This window comes from Melospiza melodia, chromosome 13, assembly GCF_035770615.1.
Source record: "Melospiza melodia melodia isolate bMelMel2 chromosome 13, bMelMel2.pri, whole genome shotgun sequence".
NCBI lineage: Eukaryota > Metazoa > Chordata > Aves > Passeriformes > Passerellidae > Melospiza > Melospiza melodia.
The window spans coordinates 17,517,692-17,537,776 of record NC_086206.1 but is presented as its reverse complement, the minus strand read 5'-3'; positions in this window follow the sequence as shown (position 1 = coordinate 17,537,776).

Genomic DNA, 20,085 nt, shown 5'->3' with positions numbered 1-20,085 from the left:
GAAGAGCCTGAGAAGCACCACCTCAATGTCTCCAGGGAGTGGATGTTCATGACCATTTTTATTAAAGCTGACTCATACAAGGATTAATAATTTTTCTTGTACTTCCTTTCTTGTTGCTTTCCTTTTTCTTTTTTCTTTTTTATTTTATTTTTTTTTAAATTAGGAGGCACCATCAGCCTCAAAGCTGGGTATTTAATTTGTATTTGCTTGTAATGCCCTAATCCTACCCATTATTTAGGCTCATGAAAATATGAGCAATGAAGTTCTGTGTCTATGTGAGTGTTTTGGGGCCCTTTGGAGTATTTTAATTCCAGCTCACTTGGAGGTACCAAGTGTGATATCTGCAGTGGGTTAGGACAGGCAGTGATAATTAATTTTGAAGGATGTGCTTGGTAGAAATTTGATATCCGTGGCAAGAGCCCTTTGAATCATCTTGGTGCTGGGTGTAGAGCTGGCTGGGCAGGCACAGGCAGGGGATTCTGACTTGCCTTTTTGGGGGCTGAGGTACACCTGGAGCAGGCTGAACTGAAGGGGGTGGCTCCCTCATTTCTGCTCTGTAGGATGCACTCCCAGAAATTTGATGATACCCACAAAAAGCAATAGAAAATATGAATATATTTTTTACTCAGCCAGGACTCTGTCATTGTGTCTTGGAGAAGCAGGACAAATGTTTGGAGATGCCCAGTAGGAGAGGGATGTGTAGAATTGCTAAATCAGATTTTTCAGTGTGGCACTAGATAGGTGGTCTGGAGAGTAACTAACTTTGTGCTGGCTGAGACTGTTTTCACACATTCAAGCTCGTGTTTTCAGAGAAAGGAAAAAAAATTAACCAGTTTCTTTCATTTTGAAAGTCTTTTCAAATGGTGTTGCATAGAGAAACAGTATGGATATCACAGTATTTATGAATCAACAACTTTAAGGAGCTTAAATACGAAAAACAATATATTTTTGTTGCTTCTAAAGTACACTATTTGAAAAGCAAAAAGCTTGTTTTCCCCGCTGCAGTTCTATAGACTGAATATCTGTCACTGCTTTTCATCAGATCAGCCTGGAGCTACTAAACCCTAATACCCTCAACAGACAACAGCCACAGTGCCAGGGAGGGATTGCCTGGGCTGCAGCTTCCAGAAACATGTGAATCACCCCGGCTCTGTGCAGCTTTTTGTGCCTCTCTTGCAATTTCAGCAGGAAAATAAGAGTAATTAGAAAGCTCCATTTGGCACCAATGCTGCTGGTTTGAAAGTGACCTACTAAGCTGCAAACCATTCTGCCCCCCTCTTCCTTCCTTCTCCACCCCACTCACAATCTACATGTAAAATCTGGTCATCTCCAGCGTGGTGCTGTTTGGAGCTGAGCTGCTGCACTCCATGCACATTCCTGTTGTGTTTAGAAACTGTTGATAAAAGATCTCCCAATATTTATGTTGGACATATCCATGTGTGTCAATACTGCCATGTCCTCGCTGCTGCCAAATCCTGTCTCTTTTTATTATTTTGATGTATGGTGGGTTATTGTAGAGCGCTTGCTTCTGTACTCCTTCAAATGCTTGAGTTATTCCATAGTTCCTCTCTGAGAATCCTTTGCTGCAGCTGTGACATTACTCATCCCTTAACCTAATTAGCTGGGTTTATTTACTCTGGGAGAAGGGAAGCACGGGATGGAGAGTGCACTGTGCTGCAAACACCACAGCAGAGGTGTGCCAGAGGAGCCTTTATGAGTCTGCTTTTAGAGGTCTTTGCTGCTGGTGTGGTTTGGTTGCTGCTCTGTGCAGGGTTGTCCGACATCTCTTTGATATAAATAGAGCCACGGGGAGAGAGACAGGGCAAGATGAAGTAGCTGACTCAGTGTTTGACTGATGGGCCAATGTAATGAAAGTTTTGCAGTCTTTTGTAAGCAGGAGTAATAGGATAGCAAAGGAACACTGGGGGATCCATTAGATTTGCATACTTATAATCCATCACAGTGATGAAATTAATTTACTTGTATCTTACTGCAGTGTGTGCTGCTGTATGAGGCAGAAGTGGTAAAAATGAATCTAAAGTATGGATTTGTCAGTGTTTCACAAGCACAAGCATTTATATGTAGCAAGTATGCACAGTAGTCCAATATAGAAGTGATTGTTTAAATGGTAAAAAATTTGAAAGATGTCTTTCCTCAAAAGAAGTAATATTTTGACTTAAGGCTGTCTGATTTAATGCTGTCAACCAGCACTATAGTCTTTAAATGTAAGGATTGCTGGTCATCTAAATATCCATATTCAGATCTACATATTGATTTAGATTTCTAAATGCACTCAGTTCCTCCAGTCAAACTTCAGTTGATGAGAAGGACATACATTTTTTTTCTAGCTACAATTACAATATTTGTTTATTTTGAGGTAGATTTAATGTGCCATATAATTAACTGGTGCAGAGAATTAAGCCATAAAGCATACCATTATCTCTCAGGCTTTTTCCAGGGCTATGTGAGATTGTCACATATGGCACTGGTTGTTGATAACTAACCTAATGAAATGATACCATCACACAGAGGCTGTTTCTCAGTATCCGTTCCCACTGATAAGAAGTTATCTGTCTTGATATTGATTTGACATCTATCTGCTCCGTATGTGACTTTGGAAACTAATGACTGAGGTTGTACTGAATATTCAGAGATAAATTTTCAGATGAGCAAGGGACCAGCCTTCCTATTTCTCAGAAGATTTTTTTTTCCCCCTGCCTGCTAATGAACCGTGGGCACAGCATTAGCTCTGAGACAGCTTTTCATGATTGAAGATCAGATCAGCTGAGGGCTAATATTTGTGCTTGCAATGCATCATGTGGAGGAAACCAAGGGTGTAAGTACTGATGGAAGTTTGGCAAAATGAAAGGCAACTTTCTAAAAGAGCCAGGCTGGAGATAATGCTCCTTTCCTTAAAGTACAGCTTGATTTCAATGGAGCAACTCAACTCAAATATGTGAGGAGAGCCTGCTGTCATTGACCATCCCGCTGGGGATCTGGAGCACTTGGAAAAGAAGGAACCAGCAGGATGAGCAGGGCATTTCTCTGTGTGCAGGCCAAAACAGCAGCAGAGAGAAAACAGAACATGCAGGTCCATGATTGGGTGTGAATGGGGCTGGGACAGGGGAAAAGATTCATTTTGGGGTCTGGATATCCTTGCCAGGTGTACTGGTACTGTACTGGCATGATGGCACCTGCTGCCAAAGGAGAGACAGGAGAGGTGCCAGGGCACTGCCAGGCTGCCTGACCCGCTCTCCTGTGCTGCCTGAGCTTGGGACAGCAGTGTGGGGATGTGTGCTGGGGGTGCAGTGCACACAGAATTCATTTATGGTGTTGGCTCCCTGGGCCAGGCAGGAATTTGGTTGCATTGCTGCTCCCCCTGGCTCTGCCCAGCGTGCCTTTGTAGGTGACAGCTGGTGCTTGCACTCCTTACATGCAGTCATATCTGTCAAACAATCCAGAATACCTTTGAATCTGGCACGGCATGTCAGGAGTGTGAGGTCTCCCATAAGGCAGAGCTCTAAGAAAAACACCAGTAACACAAAACCCCCTAAGTCAGTTGATGTGATTTTATCACATGTATTTATGCTTGCCTGCCAGCCAGCAGTGAAAGAGAATGGGAGTGAAAAAATCCTACTGAGGGCAGTACAGAGCAAACAGCATCCCTGTTTAGGTGAATTGTCCTCTGGAGAAGCCTCTGGAAAAGCCTTGGTAGAGCAGCTCCAGCCTGGGGTGTGTCTGAATCACCTTGGTGCAGTGGGAGCAAAACTCTGGATTGCCACGAGTGCAAGCCCAAGGACTTGTCAGGGATTGTGGCACTCCATGTGCATCCCTGGAGTCCATCCTCTGGTTTCCAGAGGGATTTGTGTGCTCCACAAGCAGCTGTGCCATGAGCCACAGCATGGTGGGTGGGTGAGCACAGCAGAGGGGAGGACTTTGAAAGGGCTCCCCTAATGCAACCTAAACTCCTCATGTTGTTTGGAGTTGGGCAGGGGGGATTGGAATCCCTTTCTCTGGGTTCAAATTTGGTGTCAAAGACATCCTGAGGGGTGAATAGGTGATGAGTGCTTGCATCAGCTCCCACAGCACTGGTGCCACGTTAGAGAGCTCTGGTTTTCAGTGCTCTTGTTAGCTCTGTAACCTTTCTGAACTGCCTTTGCCCAGCCTGCTGCATGCTGCATTCTTTCCTCTGTCCATTGCATTTTGTTTCTGTATTACACCATTTTTCTAGTGTTTCCATATTTATGAATTCATCCATCTACAATAACAATTACAGTTGGAATGTTTACTTTGCCTGATAACATTTACAGTTCATCTACTGGGCAAATACTTGTTATTCTTTGCTTATTTTTTTAAATATATATTATTAGAAGAGCTTTTGCAAAATTTAATTCACTCCTCCCAAATACGTTCCATTTCACACAATTGGCAGGAACAAAAAAAACCAAATCAGAACAAAACAAAGCAGCCTCATCTTCCCCAAAGAAAATCTTAAAAATGGGGGAAAAGGGAGTTGAGGAAGGCACCAGAATTATAAAGACAAAACTAGCAGGTCTAGCATTTAATTTTAGTTCATTTTCTGATCGTTTTACATCATCAGGTGTAATTATGGGTGACTTAAGACCCCATTTTGCCTTGTGTGAAAAATCCCAGGCCTGACATTCCCCTGTATGCTGGATCAAGTGCTTGGTGCCCATGGGCATTGCCAGTGATGATGTTCATCACAGGGAATCCCTGGTCCATGATGTGAATCACAGCAGCCTTGGAGAGGCTTTTTTATTCACACACAGAGGTGTTTGTCCTTATTGCAGCCAACAGCCTCTGCCATGCTGGGAAAGGAGAGGGATGACAGGCTGCTGGTACCCATGGCAGTGTCCCACCTCCAGCCCCTGCAGGAAATGTCCCCAAGATTCCTCTGGGACATGCAGAGCCTGCCCTGCTGTGCCTGGCAGCCCCCTCACCCAGCTGGGTTAACTCTGACCTGCACAGGGCTGTCCCCCAGAGCACCAGGCAAGGACCACGCTGCTGTAGAAGCAAATCCAGGCATTTTGCTGCTTCTGGAAGTCTTCTCCAGCTGTGGAGCAGCTCCACAGAGCATGCACTGCCCTGTCCGTCCTGGTTCAGTGAAGTGGTTAATGCTCTGTGCAGCGCATGGGATTTATTTAGTGCAGATAGCTGAGGGACTCGGTTTTAATGTGCACTGGAAGGATATTGGCACACGTTTTTGGACTGCACTTTGCTCTCTGCCTTGATGAACTAAGCAGATACTGTACCATGAAAGGGAAGAGGAAGCTGAAACTTGGAATAATGTCCCTGTTTGTCTCACAGCGTGCTGCTGCTCATGATGTTGAGCTGGCGCCAGTCCTGCTCCGCTCGGAGAACGCAGCCGTGGGCTCTGGTTGTGGGAGGATGAACCCGTTGTTATCTGGCAGGGCTGGTGAGAAAGGAAAGGAAGGTTGATTCTGGCCAGATGGGAGATGCTTTCCCAGTGTGAGAAAAGCGTGCGTGGAGGCAGATTATGCTCCGAACAAAAGAAGCAAGCAAGAGCCCTCCAGTTGGTGTGAGGGAATGAGGGGTGGGACAATAGGTATTGCCAGGAAACACCTGGCTTCAGGAGGAAGCTGAGGGGACCTTCCAGTGACTGAAAACCCTTGTTGTAAAATGTGTTTATTGACAGTGAATACAGCATTGGGCAAAGAGAGTGCAGCCCTTTGTGAGGAGATGGGAATGTCCTTCCTCTGCACTGTGGTTTAATTTCCAGCAGTCTCAGATATGTGTTCTTCGTGGTTGGATCAGTCAAGAAACTTTCCATTTGTTAGGTCTGAATATTTGGGGGAACAAGCTCATGGGGAGGAACACAAAGACTGTACATTTGAATGCTGGAAGGAGTCTGCTCAATACCTTTGGAAGTGAGGTTTTACTAATAGGAGAGAACAAAACCCGAATGTTATCTTTCCTGGAAATTTTACTGCACTTATGAGCAGACTGGTTGAAACAGAGGAGTTACCTACTTAACACAGGCTCAGAAGATCTGCATTAAACTTCTAGAGGATAGTAATAGTAGTGAAGAAAACCTCTTTAAATGAAGAGGTGTGAAAGAATGCAGATAAGAGGGCGCAAAACTAAAATAAGCAAAGTAAACGTGGAGAACAAAAGGGAGGATTGTCCAAGAGGTTGAAATATTAGTGAAATCTTGCAAGTTTACAGAGGACCAAAGGGTCAGCAGAGAGGTGAAGGTGAGGGGACTGGAAAGAGAGTTAGTGCAGCCCTTCAGTGGCACAGCAGGGAAAGTGCAGGGCAGGTTGGGCTGTCCAAATGTCTGCAACTCCAAGGTGGAGTCAGCATTAAGGTGGGGACATCCAATACAGGAATTTTCTGTGAATCATCTTTCGTCTTTTTCATCGGGGACAGAAGTTTTTACTTTTCCACTTTTACCTCTCCCTTCCTGTCTGTTGCTTGGAGAATTTCTGATGGTTTATATTTGTTCTGCTTTTATGTGAAAATGAATAAGGAAACAGAAAGGGAAATTATTTTTATTTCCCACTGCATTTTGAGAAGGTAATGAGGTAGATATGGAATGGGCATCTCCTCACCTCTATCATGATTTTCCTTTCAAACTATAAGGACTCTTCTTGCATCTCTGTTTGGAGGTATAATCCAGAATCAATTAAACTGAAGATCATAGGCAATGAAAATCATCTCCGTCCAATTCTGGATGAATAAAGTCAATTTTCCTGCTCTGCTTGCACTATCAGAGATCTGTATTGGTGGGCATTGCCACAATCCACATGGTTTTCATCACTGCAAAGAAGTTAAATCCACCATGTCTTTACCATGCCAAATAATAACAAGAAATCATGCTTTAAGTATGCACCTGTGTAAGCTATTTTTATGAGACAAAAAGGCTTCCTGGTCCCTTGTGGGATCATTTATATGATGGAAATAAGAAATATGGTATTGTTTGGCTGGGAGGATATAATTCCTTAATTACCTGAGGCATGTCTGAGTTATTTTGGAAAGGTTGTTATGAACAGCGTGGTATCAGCTCTGCGACTGTAAAGAACAAGAACCAATAATGTAAGATCCAATTTGTTCTGGCAAATAACAACCCGGGTCAAAAGGGTTGGGGGGGGGGCAGTAAATTGAAGAATTTACCCAATGGCAAAGTACTCAGATTTTCTTTCAGAAAATACAGTTTCAGCAGTGTTGATGCTGAGGTGCTAAAGGTAATAAACTGGGGGATAAAATAACAGGGTTAAAAGAAGTGGTGGTGCAGATGGTGCTGGTGCTGGAGGGGAAGAGGTGCTCCCTCTCTCCCAGCAGAATGGCTACTAAGGAAAGGCTTCATCCCTCTGCTTTTGGGTGTCTTTTTTTCATAGTTGATTTTTTAGTTGTTTCTTTGGACTTTTTTTTTTTTTTTGCTACCCAAATATCTCTGTGTATTGATAAATTGCACCTGTTGGGAGTCAGATTTTACCTTCCTCAGGAATTTCTAGCAGTCCTACAAAACTTCTCCAAAAATTGATTTAATTCATTTTAGGGACTGTATGGGCTTTGCATGCTCCACACTTGCTGTGGTAGAGTTCTTAACAAAGGTGGACTAGGGAGAGCTTGGCTGTGCCATCCCTCATCCCTTTCTGCTACTGGGAAAACACTCCTCTGGGTTTGCTCAAACAGCTTTGCCTTTCCTACTCCCATTATTTTCTATTTCTTTCTATCAGCTTATCCTAAGACAAACCTTACTTAGCCATGCAGCAGTAACTTCACCATCACCATCACATTTTTGTGTAAGAGAATGGTGAAAAATAAAGTTACCTTTGATCAAAATATGTTCATTCCTAATGGGAATTCAGAATGAGGTTTCAAAATTGTGGTAGAGGACTGTGGACAGAAGAGTTTGTTTCAAGTGTTTCCAGTGATAGTATGACTGAATATATATGATTTATTTCTTTTTTTTTTTTATGAATTACAAAACTATGAATTTGTGATGAAAGGCTTGATGGCTTTATGAATAAGTGCTAGTTGATGCTATTTAAGTAGGATTCAATTAAATCTTCATAAAATGAGCAGAGTGAAAAGGCTTGACATGAACTGAGGCCCAGGAAGGCAAATTGCCATGTATGAACTATTCCATGGAAATCAGATTACTTTTCATAGCTGCAAAAATGTGCTTAGCTTAAACATATTGGGCCAAATTCTGTTCTCATTTATGTGTGTGTAATGTGGAACTAAGTGCAATATTTGGGTAAATCTATTTCAAATAATTAGTTGATAGTCTTGGAGGGAAAAGAAACCATTGCTAATTTAAATATTGGCATATTCTGTTTTTCAAACAGATGTTCAGACTCTTATATTTTGGCATCCCAAGATGAAAAGATAGCGCAGTTGCACAAGAGGGTTTTTATGGAGACTGTCAATGGAAATGAGAAAACTCTTGGGCCAAAATTCAAACTTCTATACATAGTTGCCCACAACATTTCTGATCCTGAGAGCTGTGGGGAATCCCACTGACTTTAGAAATTCCCTTCTCCATCACACAGTTTGTGGGATTGAGGCTCGACAAAACCCAGCATGGTTGTCCTGGCTCTGTGGAGGTAGATGGCAAAATGCCTTTGGCATAAGCAAAGTCAGACCTTTCACTATTATCTTTTTCAGAGACTGAATTAAACCCACCTCCCCTCTTTTTTTTTTCTTTTTTTCCCTGAGAGAGTTCAATCTCTTGCTATTTTACCAAGGTTTTAATTTGAAATCTGAAGTAATTTTTTACCTTGATATGCTTATATAGCTTTAAAATGTGCAATAAAACAGAGTAGGTATGTTATTGCCAGAATATGAATCCAAGGCAACTAATTCAATTGAAAACAAATCTAAAATCTTCCTTCTATTGATTATTTATTTGAAACAGTGGGTATCCTTGTTCTGCATTTATCCCCAACACTTTTTAATACTATAAAAGCCCCCTGAAAGTAGCATTAAATTCTCTCTCTTCTGAACTTGTTTTTAAAACTCCATTACCATTTACTAGAAAAACGATTTCCCTGGTTGCTTTGTAAGTCTCTATTTTTTTCCCCATTACAAAACTCCTTAGTGTTAGGAAAATGACAAGCCAGCTTCATGGGGTACTGAGATACAGTAATGCCAAAAGATTTGCCCAAATTACAGTGCCAAATTTTGGTGGCATTATGGGGAGTAGAGTTTCTATCTCAAACTCTCAGTCCAGCCTCACAGATCATCTTTCCTTTTCATCTGTGATTCAAATGGGAATATACTGAACCAGAACCACTCTGGGTTAAAATATCAGCTGTAGTTTTCCTTTCATCCCAATTATACTGGGATACAACAATACACATATCAGCAAAATGGCTTCTGATTTACTGCAGGATGAGAGTGAAGACTCATAGATTAAAAAAAAAAATCTATTTGTGTCAATTAAAGACATTTACACTCTGAAGCACATTGTCAACATGTAGTAATAATGGAAAATGAAATCTTACCACTCTTCTCCCTTCCTGTGGAAATTGCTATTCAAATTTCTATTTATACAGTGCCTTGACTGAAGATTTCCCCAGCTTTTTCTTTCTCTGTAGCCTGGCAGTGAACACATGTTTTTCTCCAAGTGTGGTGTAATCAGAAATTAATATAACAAGGTAGGGGACATGCAAGATTAAATTGCACGACTTCAGCTTGATTGATGTGGCTTCTGTTTACTTTGACTGTTGCTCAGATCTCTGTATTTTACCCCCAGAAAAAGATGGCCTGGGAACAGCCCCAAATAGTTCAGAGAGTCCAGGATGTTGAAATATTTTCAATCAATTTCTCTCACCTTGACTTTTTTCATACCAACCACCTGCCTGTATAGAAGTTGTAGTTTGTTTTTAGATTTTCTCTGTATATGCTTGTCTTCAATACCTAAATCACCTCCTTTTTTATGCTGCATTATTTAACTTTTCCCCTTCACTAGAGTGAACATATACTTTACAATCTCTTCCCAACTCCTGTATTTTCATTAATTTTATGGACTGTGGTAAGGTTTAGGGCCATATAAAAGTCTGATTAGTTCATCTCTAACCAAGGTAGTTAAGATAAAGTCAAGGTGTTCTCCTGCCAGTCTTCCATTTCCTTTCTGGTGCCAGATTTTCAGAGGACTCTGCATTTCAGATTCCCTCTTTGGGCTGAATTTGTTGGTTCCCACATGCAAAGTAATGCAGAGGTTTTCAGATCTTCAACCAGATGTTGAAAGCTTCCCTTGACCTGCTGAAGTGAACTATACAAGCTTTGCATTCTCATTGCTAACCCCGCTTTGTCTGGGGCAATGGACAGCACAGAAGGTGGACAACTCATGATTATTAAAAGACTGAGGATGGGCTTATCTTCTGTAAGAAAAGCTGGCCCCTGCTGAGTGGCCAAATCCATTTTTAGAACTAGTAATAATAAGAATAATGCCAGTTTGGCAGCCCAGCATTGCACCAATTAATTCATGTTGACTTCCCTGAATTACTTGTGTCCAATCAAAATTTAAAAGCCAAAACGTCAATATTTAATTTCAGCAGTCTCAGCTGAAAGGACTTTTTCTTCAACTTTTACATGAAATGTAATCCAAAACCTTTTGTTCAGATTGAGTAAGCACCAAACAAACAAACAAAAAAACCCCAAAACAAACCCCTCAGCTACTTTTGCAAATCCATAACTGGATAGAGCTTTTGGATTTGTAATCTCCACAATGGTGACCCCAACAGAGGATGGAGTAGGTGAGGGGCTGGGTGCCAGCCACAGAGTGATTTTGACAGAGATTTCAGGTGTGCTCCAAGGTTCTCCTTTGCAATCAAAGCCCAAGAAAAGATTCCAGTGATCCAAAGCAGTTGGAGAGTTCTCCATAGCTGCTGGAATTCCCAAGCATGCAGTTGTGGCCATCTTCCATCCCCTTCCTATGACTCAGCCAGTGTAAAAGGGCAGCTGACTGGGAAACAAAAAAATCTGGCTCAGGTTTGTTTCAGAGAAGAACTCTTGAAAGTGGATGCTTATAGGAAATTAATCTGAACCATCCTCATTTCTTGGACCTATAAATCCAGGCCATAAATTTTTCAAGAACAGGTTTCTTTATAAGATCTCCAGGCCTTATTGCTTCTCAGTGGGATAGAAATTGTGTGAAAAAAACCCCCCAACAACCTGCTTTGTTTAGGTATTTTGGCACTCTGCCATCTTGTTTTAGAATATATAATGGGTGGAATTTAATGGAATTTTTCTGATCTGCAGTGCATTCTGAGTTCCTTTTATGTCTGGGGCAGTGGCTTGGGGAAGCAGTATTTGCTTCTGAACAGTTTTCACACCCCCATGCTGCTTTTCTTTCTGCAGAGGTTGTGGAACACGCATTCCGAGCTGGAATCTGACAGGCACAGTGAGTAAATGGACAATTCCAGCACTTCCAAACGCTCCTGTCATTCAGCAGGAGAGAAGTCTCTACTGATTAGGATCAGAGTAGTCCATGACAAAGTTGAGGAGTGGCCTCTGTCAGGAATACATTGTCAGTGCAATGGCAAAGCCCTCAGTTGGGATAGAGGAGAAAGCATATCAAGGCAAGAGGGAAGGGTAAAAAGGGTGTTCTGCTCCTCTGTAGACAAGGTCAAACCCCACTTTCCTCTGCAGACTGCTTGGCTACTGCAGTCCATCTCGCTCTGTGCCATTGGCAGTCTCTGCTCCCCCATCTGCAGGCAGTGACAGGGCAGGGATTTGCTGTTTCTGCAGTTTCAGGATCCCATGAATTCTTGGGTGCACATTGCCTAATACTCAGAACTAAGTAACTTGTTGGCACAATGGCATCTCTTGTGCTGTTCCTTCACCTGCCAACTTTCCCCTAGCACAGGCAAATTCTCTCTCTCCTGCCATTAATGCACAAAACAAGACTTTTAGAGGCTGCCAAGAGTCCCCTGTAGGACTGAAGGACTTGGATGTCACAGGGCCTCCTCTCTGCTGCCCGAGATCAACAGTAACCTCACTGTATTTCCCCACCTTGATGAAAGGCAGCTCACAAGATTAAAATAACAGGCTGCAAAAGCAAATGCAGAATTATACCACATTAATCCTCTGACACAGCATTCATCCAAGTGCCACAATGGCTCTGATACTCCTGTACAGGCATGTGATTCATTCACCATTATTTGCCATAATTATCTTGGCCAGAATTAGAAAGGATTAAATGAAACTTGGTGGTCCATGCACTTAAGAGAACAATGGAGAAGAATTTTAAAATAAGTGGTCCTAATCACCTTTGTTAAGCATTTTCCCATAATCTCTTTTTTTAGCAGGAATTTATTGCAGTAAGTGTTTGTTAGTATCCATTTGTCATCAAACATTAAACACATCTTTGAGTTTCTCATGATTTATCTTGCTGTTTTGAAAGAATGGCCATGTGGTGAGTTGTATACTACAAATTATAATGGTTATAAAAATTGTAAATTACCTCCCTCTGTGATGTACACTTCTTTTTGATGGAACTAGTGGAGATTGGTCATAATGGAGACATTTAGACCAAATTCTGATCACCATTGGTGGTGTAAATCTGGAGTAGTCTCACTGAACTTATGAATTTAAGCTGGTCTACTTCTGGTGAGCTAAAATAAAAGAAAAAAAGAGAGAATTTTAAAAAATGAGCTGTGTGTTCCTTTTCTGATTAACATTTAAAAAATTGTTTTCTACCAGAAATGACATTTAGAAAGCAAGAGGATTCAAGATGATTGTAGCATATTTGTTTAAGAACTGGATAGATGAGAGGATTTGAAGAAAATAATTCTTAAGTCTATATACCCAGTGACTATGACAATAATATAAGTGAAGTAGATGTTCAAATATGGAGATTAAATATATGTCAGGACCACATTTCTTATTTCAAATTTGTATTAGAGATAGAAGATTCTCAAGTATAGTTTTGAGGTGGTTTGGGGATCTGTAGTCAAGGACAGATTATCCTGACAGTGGTAGAACACCAGATATATATTGTTGACAATTAAATATCTTTCCCCCTCTGTATTGTTGCATACCTGCATAAAATGAAGAAAAAACAACTAACTGAGCAGGAATAAGTACAGCAAACATTGTGTATTATGTGCTTTCAAAATTCCGTACTGCTGATTTTGTGATGTATTTTAAAAACTTACTTTGAATTACTTATGGTGATTCTGCTAGCCCTGTGCATGAACACTGCTCCAGTCTTGCCTTTCTTAAGGATGCTACTTGAAAGTGAAGCAAAGCAACAGAATCTGACTCTAAATCAGCTGTTTTAGGGAATTGATTCAGTGGTTTTGGATGCAGATGAAGATAATCTGTGCCTCTCTTACCTTTGCAAACCAGCAGAGCCCAGCACTGGTGCTGGTGCTGCAGAAGGACAGCCAGGAGGAACGAAAGAGCCTGGGGGGATGAGAGGTTTGTGAATTTACTCTTCCTGCAGAGAGCTGGCAAAGCTGCACTGCCTCGAGAAACTGGTGTTACAAAGCCTTGCATGGAGAAACCACAGATTTTTTTAAAAAAATAATTATATTTCAGAATTAATTAAAATACTGTTAGGATTGATTGTACTGCCTGCATTAGGATAATAAGCTAAGATGAGCCTGGATATCATTTAGGATGCCTCAGGTGGATAAGTGCTTCAGCAACATAGATGTTGCAAAGTTGATGTGATAATTAATATGCCTTTTATTTCTCAGTTCTGGCATCTCTGCACTGTTTTATGAATCAGACCTTATCGATTAAGTAAAAGAAGACTTAGAAGAGGAGCAAAGAAGCCCTGTAAATTCGGAAGCCAGGCATAATTAGTTTGCACAGGTTTTGTTGTTAAAGTTTCAGCTATCAAATCAATAGAGTAACATTAATAATTAAGGACCTGGATAAATATACCAAGTCCTAGATTAGAGCTTTGAGCTTTAAAATGCTCACATAAAAGGTTTTCCTGAGGCTCTAAATGTTCTAAAGTGCTATAATGTGACTTTTCAGCTCGAGATACTGTTAAGAAATACCAGGCTACTGTACCAGGGAGAGATTTGGATATCTCCAGGTTGGAGAGTACCTACTGCATGTGCAGGGAAATTGCTGGCATCACTTTTGCAAGGTTTGCCTTTCTTGGCTGCAACTTGAGGGGGAAAAAAGTGCACTTAAAATAAATAATAGCAGACAACAAAAATGCTAGGATTGTTCTTAATTCAAAATGGAGAATGTTGCCAGGTTGGGGTTTTTTGGGGATGCTTTTTCCATGTGAAAATACCCTGAAGGTGGCAGAAAGCCACATGGATTCCAAAGGATGCACAAGGGATGCAGGTTAGCACCCCCAGCATGGCAGTCCCTGTGTGAGTGCCATCCTCATCCTGCTGGGAACAGGGCAGGGCCAGCTCCTCCCTCTGAGCTTTGCTGACTTTCCTCTTTGTATACCATCTGAAGATACAGAAACAATAATCAAAAAATGTATTGCTTTTCTGTTGTGACAGTGTCTAAGTCAGAAATAATGTTAATTCTTCCTCTCTGAGTGGTTTACTTTTCAGAGTACTATTTTTTAACGGATAATCTAAACCAGATGTTTCACTTTTGGTGTAATTAAGTGGCTTTTTGGGTAAGCTGGCTCACTTCAGATAATCAAAACATATGTATCTCTTATTCCTTTTGAATCCCTTCTGTTAAGACTTTCGTTTGGAAGCACATCCAAACCACTTTTGAGTTACTTACTTTAATCATTATTTAATTTAGCGTACTGACACAAACTACCCAAAAAGCCATGCTGTAGAGGGTCTGATAATACACTCACTGACACCACTGGAAGATTTTCCATTGGCATCATCTGTACAAAAAGTGCAGAGAATTTTCTGTAGGGCTTGCTTGGAAGGAAGATAATATTTCTATTTGCTTTAAAAGTCCCTAAGTTAATAGGAAGGAGACGAGCAGGGTGAATGCAGGGTGTGTGTGGATAGTATGATGATCCACACAGCTGTACTGACACAGGGATCTGTGTGGATGAGGAAGAAAATGGAGAGAACGTTTTCCTTCTGGAAACGCAGGGGATGAATTTAGGCCAGGCTGTGGCATCGGCGGAGGAAGTGGAAAGGCCTGTGTGGCCCTGTCCCTATCGATGCAAACTCAGGCAAATTTTGTCTGACTTTGCAAAGACAATCAAATATCTGACTGTGCATTGGAGCAGCCGGAGAGGATTTATGTGCTTCCCCTCTGCCTGATGATGAGCAGCCTTGCAGCCTGTGCAGCTGCCAAGGGCCACTGCTGTGCACCGAGTTAGACCTGAGCTGCTTCTCACAGGGAGAGAGGGGCCAAACTACAGCCCAGGCCTCAAGCTGATGGTTTCCCTGCTAAATGCCTCATAACTGACTTAAAAATTTAGTGAGGCTAATGTAGGAATGCATTTAAGCAACTTTACAGAGGTGCCTGAAGTTCTCCTAATTCAGAACCAAAATGTGTGTGTGCCCTTGCTGTGTGGAGATGGGGTGGCAGCTTTTTAAATCTTTTGCCTACTATTTTGCATCAGTTGGAATACTGGTTCTCATTTCCCAGCAGAAACAGTCTATAATTTGTACAAAATAATTTTACTTTCTTTGAAAGAGGAAGAGAGGTCATATTACTGAAGTTGTTATTCTGGCGTGATTCACTCTGGTTTTGTTTATTGTGAAAATTGCAAGGAATTTATTTGTTTCTCCCTGTGTGCCTGTTTGAAAGGCATCTCTTGCAGGCAGAGGATTACTGAAGGAAGGATTTGGAGGTTTGCACCACTCCCAGTAGCTCTTGTTTCTCATTTGTGTCTCCTCCGTCTGGCGGGCCAGGTTGTAGGGAGCCCCAAAGCAAACAGAGCTGGGCACCAAGAGAGGGGCAGAACTTCCCAGCTCAGGCTGAAACAGGGCTGGGAAAGATGTTCCAGAAGCTGGTTGCAACTGGGCTGTGGCCAGTGTGAGTGGTATATGTGACTAATTAGCCATGTGGCTTCATCAGATTCTTGAGGAGACTTCACTAATTACTTGCACTGCGATTAGAGATGGAAATTATGTTTCAATAGAATTTTGTGTGATTGCAATCTCTTTAAAAGTTCATCAGAAACCATGACATAAGTCTGCAGGACAGTGTTCTTGGCATGAAAGTTGTGTAGCACCCTTTCATTCTGTGATCACAAAAAAATTTTGCAATCCCCAGATTAGGCTGGGACTCTCACTATGGAACAAATACCCTTTCTTCAATCTCACAGGGCTTCCATCCTATGAGAAATTGTAGGAGGACATTCCTTTCATTAAATGGATGAAACAAAACTAGAGGGAGAAAAAGCTTGATCTCTAGGAAGAGTATCAGCTTCCTGGTTTGTGTAATACACACATGCATTTATTTCTGCACTGAAAATGCAGATATTGCAGTACAATGTGCATATATTCCAGTCAGCTCATCCATGCCTCCATGGAGAGGTAGATGGAAATGCCAATTGATATATTATGTATTTTTATGGAACAGCAGCACTAAGCCAGGAGGTCAGGAGCTGTGTAAAGGTTGGTATTGTCTGCCCATCTTCTCTATTTTCAGTGGTACTTTTAGAACAAAAGTCCTTCACGCAAAAGAAACCTTTTGTTTTTAGGAGCAGAATCTGAAAATCCTTCACCCAGGCCACCCAAGCTCAGGGTCTGGAGCAAAGCAAAACAAATACTTAGCAAAGGCTGTGCACAGGCTGCAAATGGATCACAGAAAAACCCTGTCAGACTTCCAGGCTGCATGACAAGTCCAGCAAAACAGTAGCTGTTATCTGCAGAGCTGGGGCAGCAGGAGATAGCAGCTGTGAATGCTCGTGCAGGAATGGATTTCTTCATGTCAGAGTCTGGGCTTTATGTGCATCTTTATTCCTTGCCTGAATGTGGTAAAGTTGGAACTAATAAAACATAATGGCTAGTTTAATTAAAACAATTTAGTGGAGACTCCAAGATGCCTTCTGATATAAAAGATACAATTTAAACAAAACACAAGAAGCTGGTCATTACTATTTCAGCTTAAATTTAGAAGAGTCTGTGGATATTCAGTGGATCTAAGCTCAGCAAGTACACACTGGAAATTTCCATTCCAAGCCTTTATTAATTATGTTTATACAATTTACTTTCATTATCCATATTTTTGACATCAGATTCTTTCACTTATTTGTACTGTGTATTTTTATTGTGGGTTGTTGGCACAGTAATTCCATATATTATCCGACTCTATAATTTTGGCTTGAATTAGCATTTTATATACTGTATTTTAATGGCAAAACCTAATCACAAATCCACAGTGGACAGAACTGGCACTCTCAGCTTGCTTCTATCTTCATCTCTGTACTTTGCATTAGGCACAGCAGCCAAATGCTCAATGGAACAGGATTGTAGCCTGTGAGAGAGGCTGTGGTGGGATTAAGAGACCTGGTTATTAGTCCCTGTTGCTGGCCTGTGGATTTGGGAGCTGCCAAACCCAGCAAGGAGGAGAACAGCAGGAAAATGGTCACTGAGGATGCAGGGATGGGACATCCTCTGGCTTGAACCTACCACCCCTACCCCTGAAAGACAGGAGGGGAAAACAGTGCTGGAATTTCTGTATGGGCCCTGTGGTAGTGGAGACTCCTTTGTGCACAGAACAGCAAAGAGAAGAGAGAACAACATCAACAAAAAAATTAGTCTTTTTCTTTCCCCCATGCCCTGGGGTGAGTACACACCCAATCCCGTACAAATTTTATTTTTCTCCCAGTTTGATTTTAAGTAGCTGTTATGGTGTTGGCTTTCATGGACTTAGTGCTGATTCATGTTGGTGTAAAGGAAGGATTAGGTCTGTGATGGGTTAAACTTAAGGAGTTACTGACGCAGCCACGCAGGCAGCCCTGCCTGACCAGCCCTTGCTCTGTCCCAGCAGCCTGGACTGTGCAAGGGACTCTGTAGTACATGCTCACCCTTTGACCTCTTGGACAAGCCTTAATTCCTTCAGGCCTCTCAATTTGCAGTGATTAAGTTATCTCACATATTTTTGATCAAATCCTCTTTGACAGACACAACTGTTTCAGAGAAACCACTCAGATTTTCCTTGTATCATTTGGTCTGAGGGAGTCAGTACAGCTATTTGAGTAAGAAAAGGAGGATTGGAAGCTTTGTACTCCCTAAAGTATTTGAATAAGCAATATATTCTGGCTGAAATAGTGTGCTGCAACCTGTTTAGGATGATGTATTTGCAATTAACCCCTAGTTGATAGCTCCTGATGCAAAGCAACCCTTTTTTTAACAGGGCTCTGTATAGCTTCTTTATGCTAACAAAAAAAAAAGGTTTTCTTGTGGAAACAGAGTTGTTTGAATATTGGAAACGAGCTGCTGGTCTCTGATAACCCACCACCTCTCTGAATCTTACCAAAATAGTAAAAACAACTTTGTCTGGATGATTGCCTTGGCTGTGCTGAGAATCCTCCCTGGAGCTTGTTGCTGCACTATCAATGTATCAGATGAATCGATGCTGTCGGTGCAATAATTTTAGGCAGAAGACAAAACCACTTCAAAGAGTATAATGACTTGAGAGTTTGTCAATAAGATGTCTTAATGTTTTTGACAACACCCATTTTGTTGACACAGTGGGTGAGGAAGCCTGACATCATTTATTGTGTCAAGTGAACAGATTTAGCTGCTGGTGAACCACATGGTAAATTACACTTTTCCCCCTTCCTGTTTGAGCTATCAATCCTGTTTTTCTTTTGGAAGCTGATGATTACTTTTTTTCCCCCCATCAACTAAAAGACAATGTCATTATTTCTCAGGGAAGGAAAGTAGTATAATTTCTGAATCCCTCTGGAAGGAGTCTCTGAAGTGCCATTAATTCATATTTAGCAAACAAGTTGAATAAGATATCCCTTTCCATTGCTAAAAGAAAAAGTGAGATAGCTTTATTTATAAGCAAGGATCTTTTATAAGTGAAAATCTGTTTTACCATGCATGGCAAGTACCCAGCTAATTTAAAACATTTAAAGTTATGCAAAACCACTTAGAGAGTTGAAAAATATGTAAAGATATGTAAAGACACTAAGTATCTTGTTCAGTACTATAATAACAGAAAAATCAAGACCATGTTTTGACTTGGGATTTTATCTTTAGAGCTCCTTGCAGAGAGGTTTTTTTTTCTATACCTGTGTGTGGGTTTAGTTTCTTCTGATGCCTTCCTTTCTTGTCTACTTAATCCTTACAAACTTTGATAGTCTTTCGTAAGGATGAATATTATTCATAGGGGGAAGTCCATAAAGATTGTTGTTCATCAGTATTTGTCTTTACACTTTGAAGTCTCCTAATTGCACGAAGATAGATACATTAAACAATTACCTAAATGCTCAAAAGGGAAAGAACAAAGGAAATAAGGAATGATGTAATCCCCGAGGGAATCATGTTTCTCTCCCAGGGAGGAAGCTGTTCTCTTAAAGTTGGCACAACTCTTGGGATGCTCAGCTGTCACTTTCTTCTCGCATTTATTCTGAATGAACACAATCCATCCATCAGTGCTTAAGGAGTTTTCTAACAGTACATTGACCTTGAATGCGGCACATTGATTTTCAGTAACGCATCACAAATAGGGTCGTTACTGAGTCATCCAGCAGTGGATGTGATTGGGAACAGATTTCTGAAATTCCAATACTGTGCCACCTGCCTCTGATGATGGATCATTCTGCTGCTCCCCATCAATCCTCACCTCCCGCTAAAAAATGTGACACCTGTATGAAATTTATCATTATATACAACACGAGGCACAAACAAACTGTTACAGTGGGGGCTTTTCAGCAGCCTCCACTCCGCGGGTGAGGAAGGTTTATAGTGGCATTTATTTAGAGAGGTGCCTCCTGCAAAAGGGCTGGGTGCAATGGTGACAGATGTGAGCACTATAGGGAATTAATGCTGCAACTGGGGCCCAGCAATAGATAAAAACAGTCTGGATCTTGAGCTGTTAGAGGTTAACACCAGATCAATTAGGGTGATTGTTCTGTAGATTGTAATGGACAAATATACGTATACAAAAAGGGCATTAGTGAAATTGGGGAGGAAGAACAAATAGAAATTAACTGATGTTAAAGTAAAAATC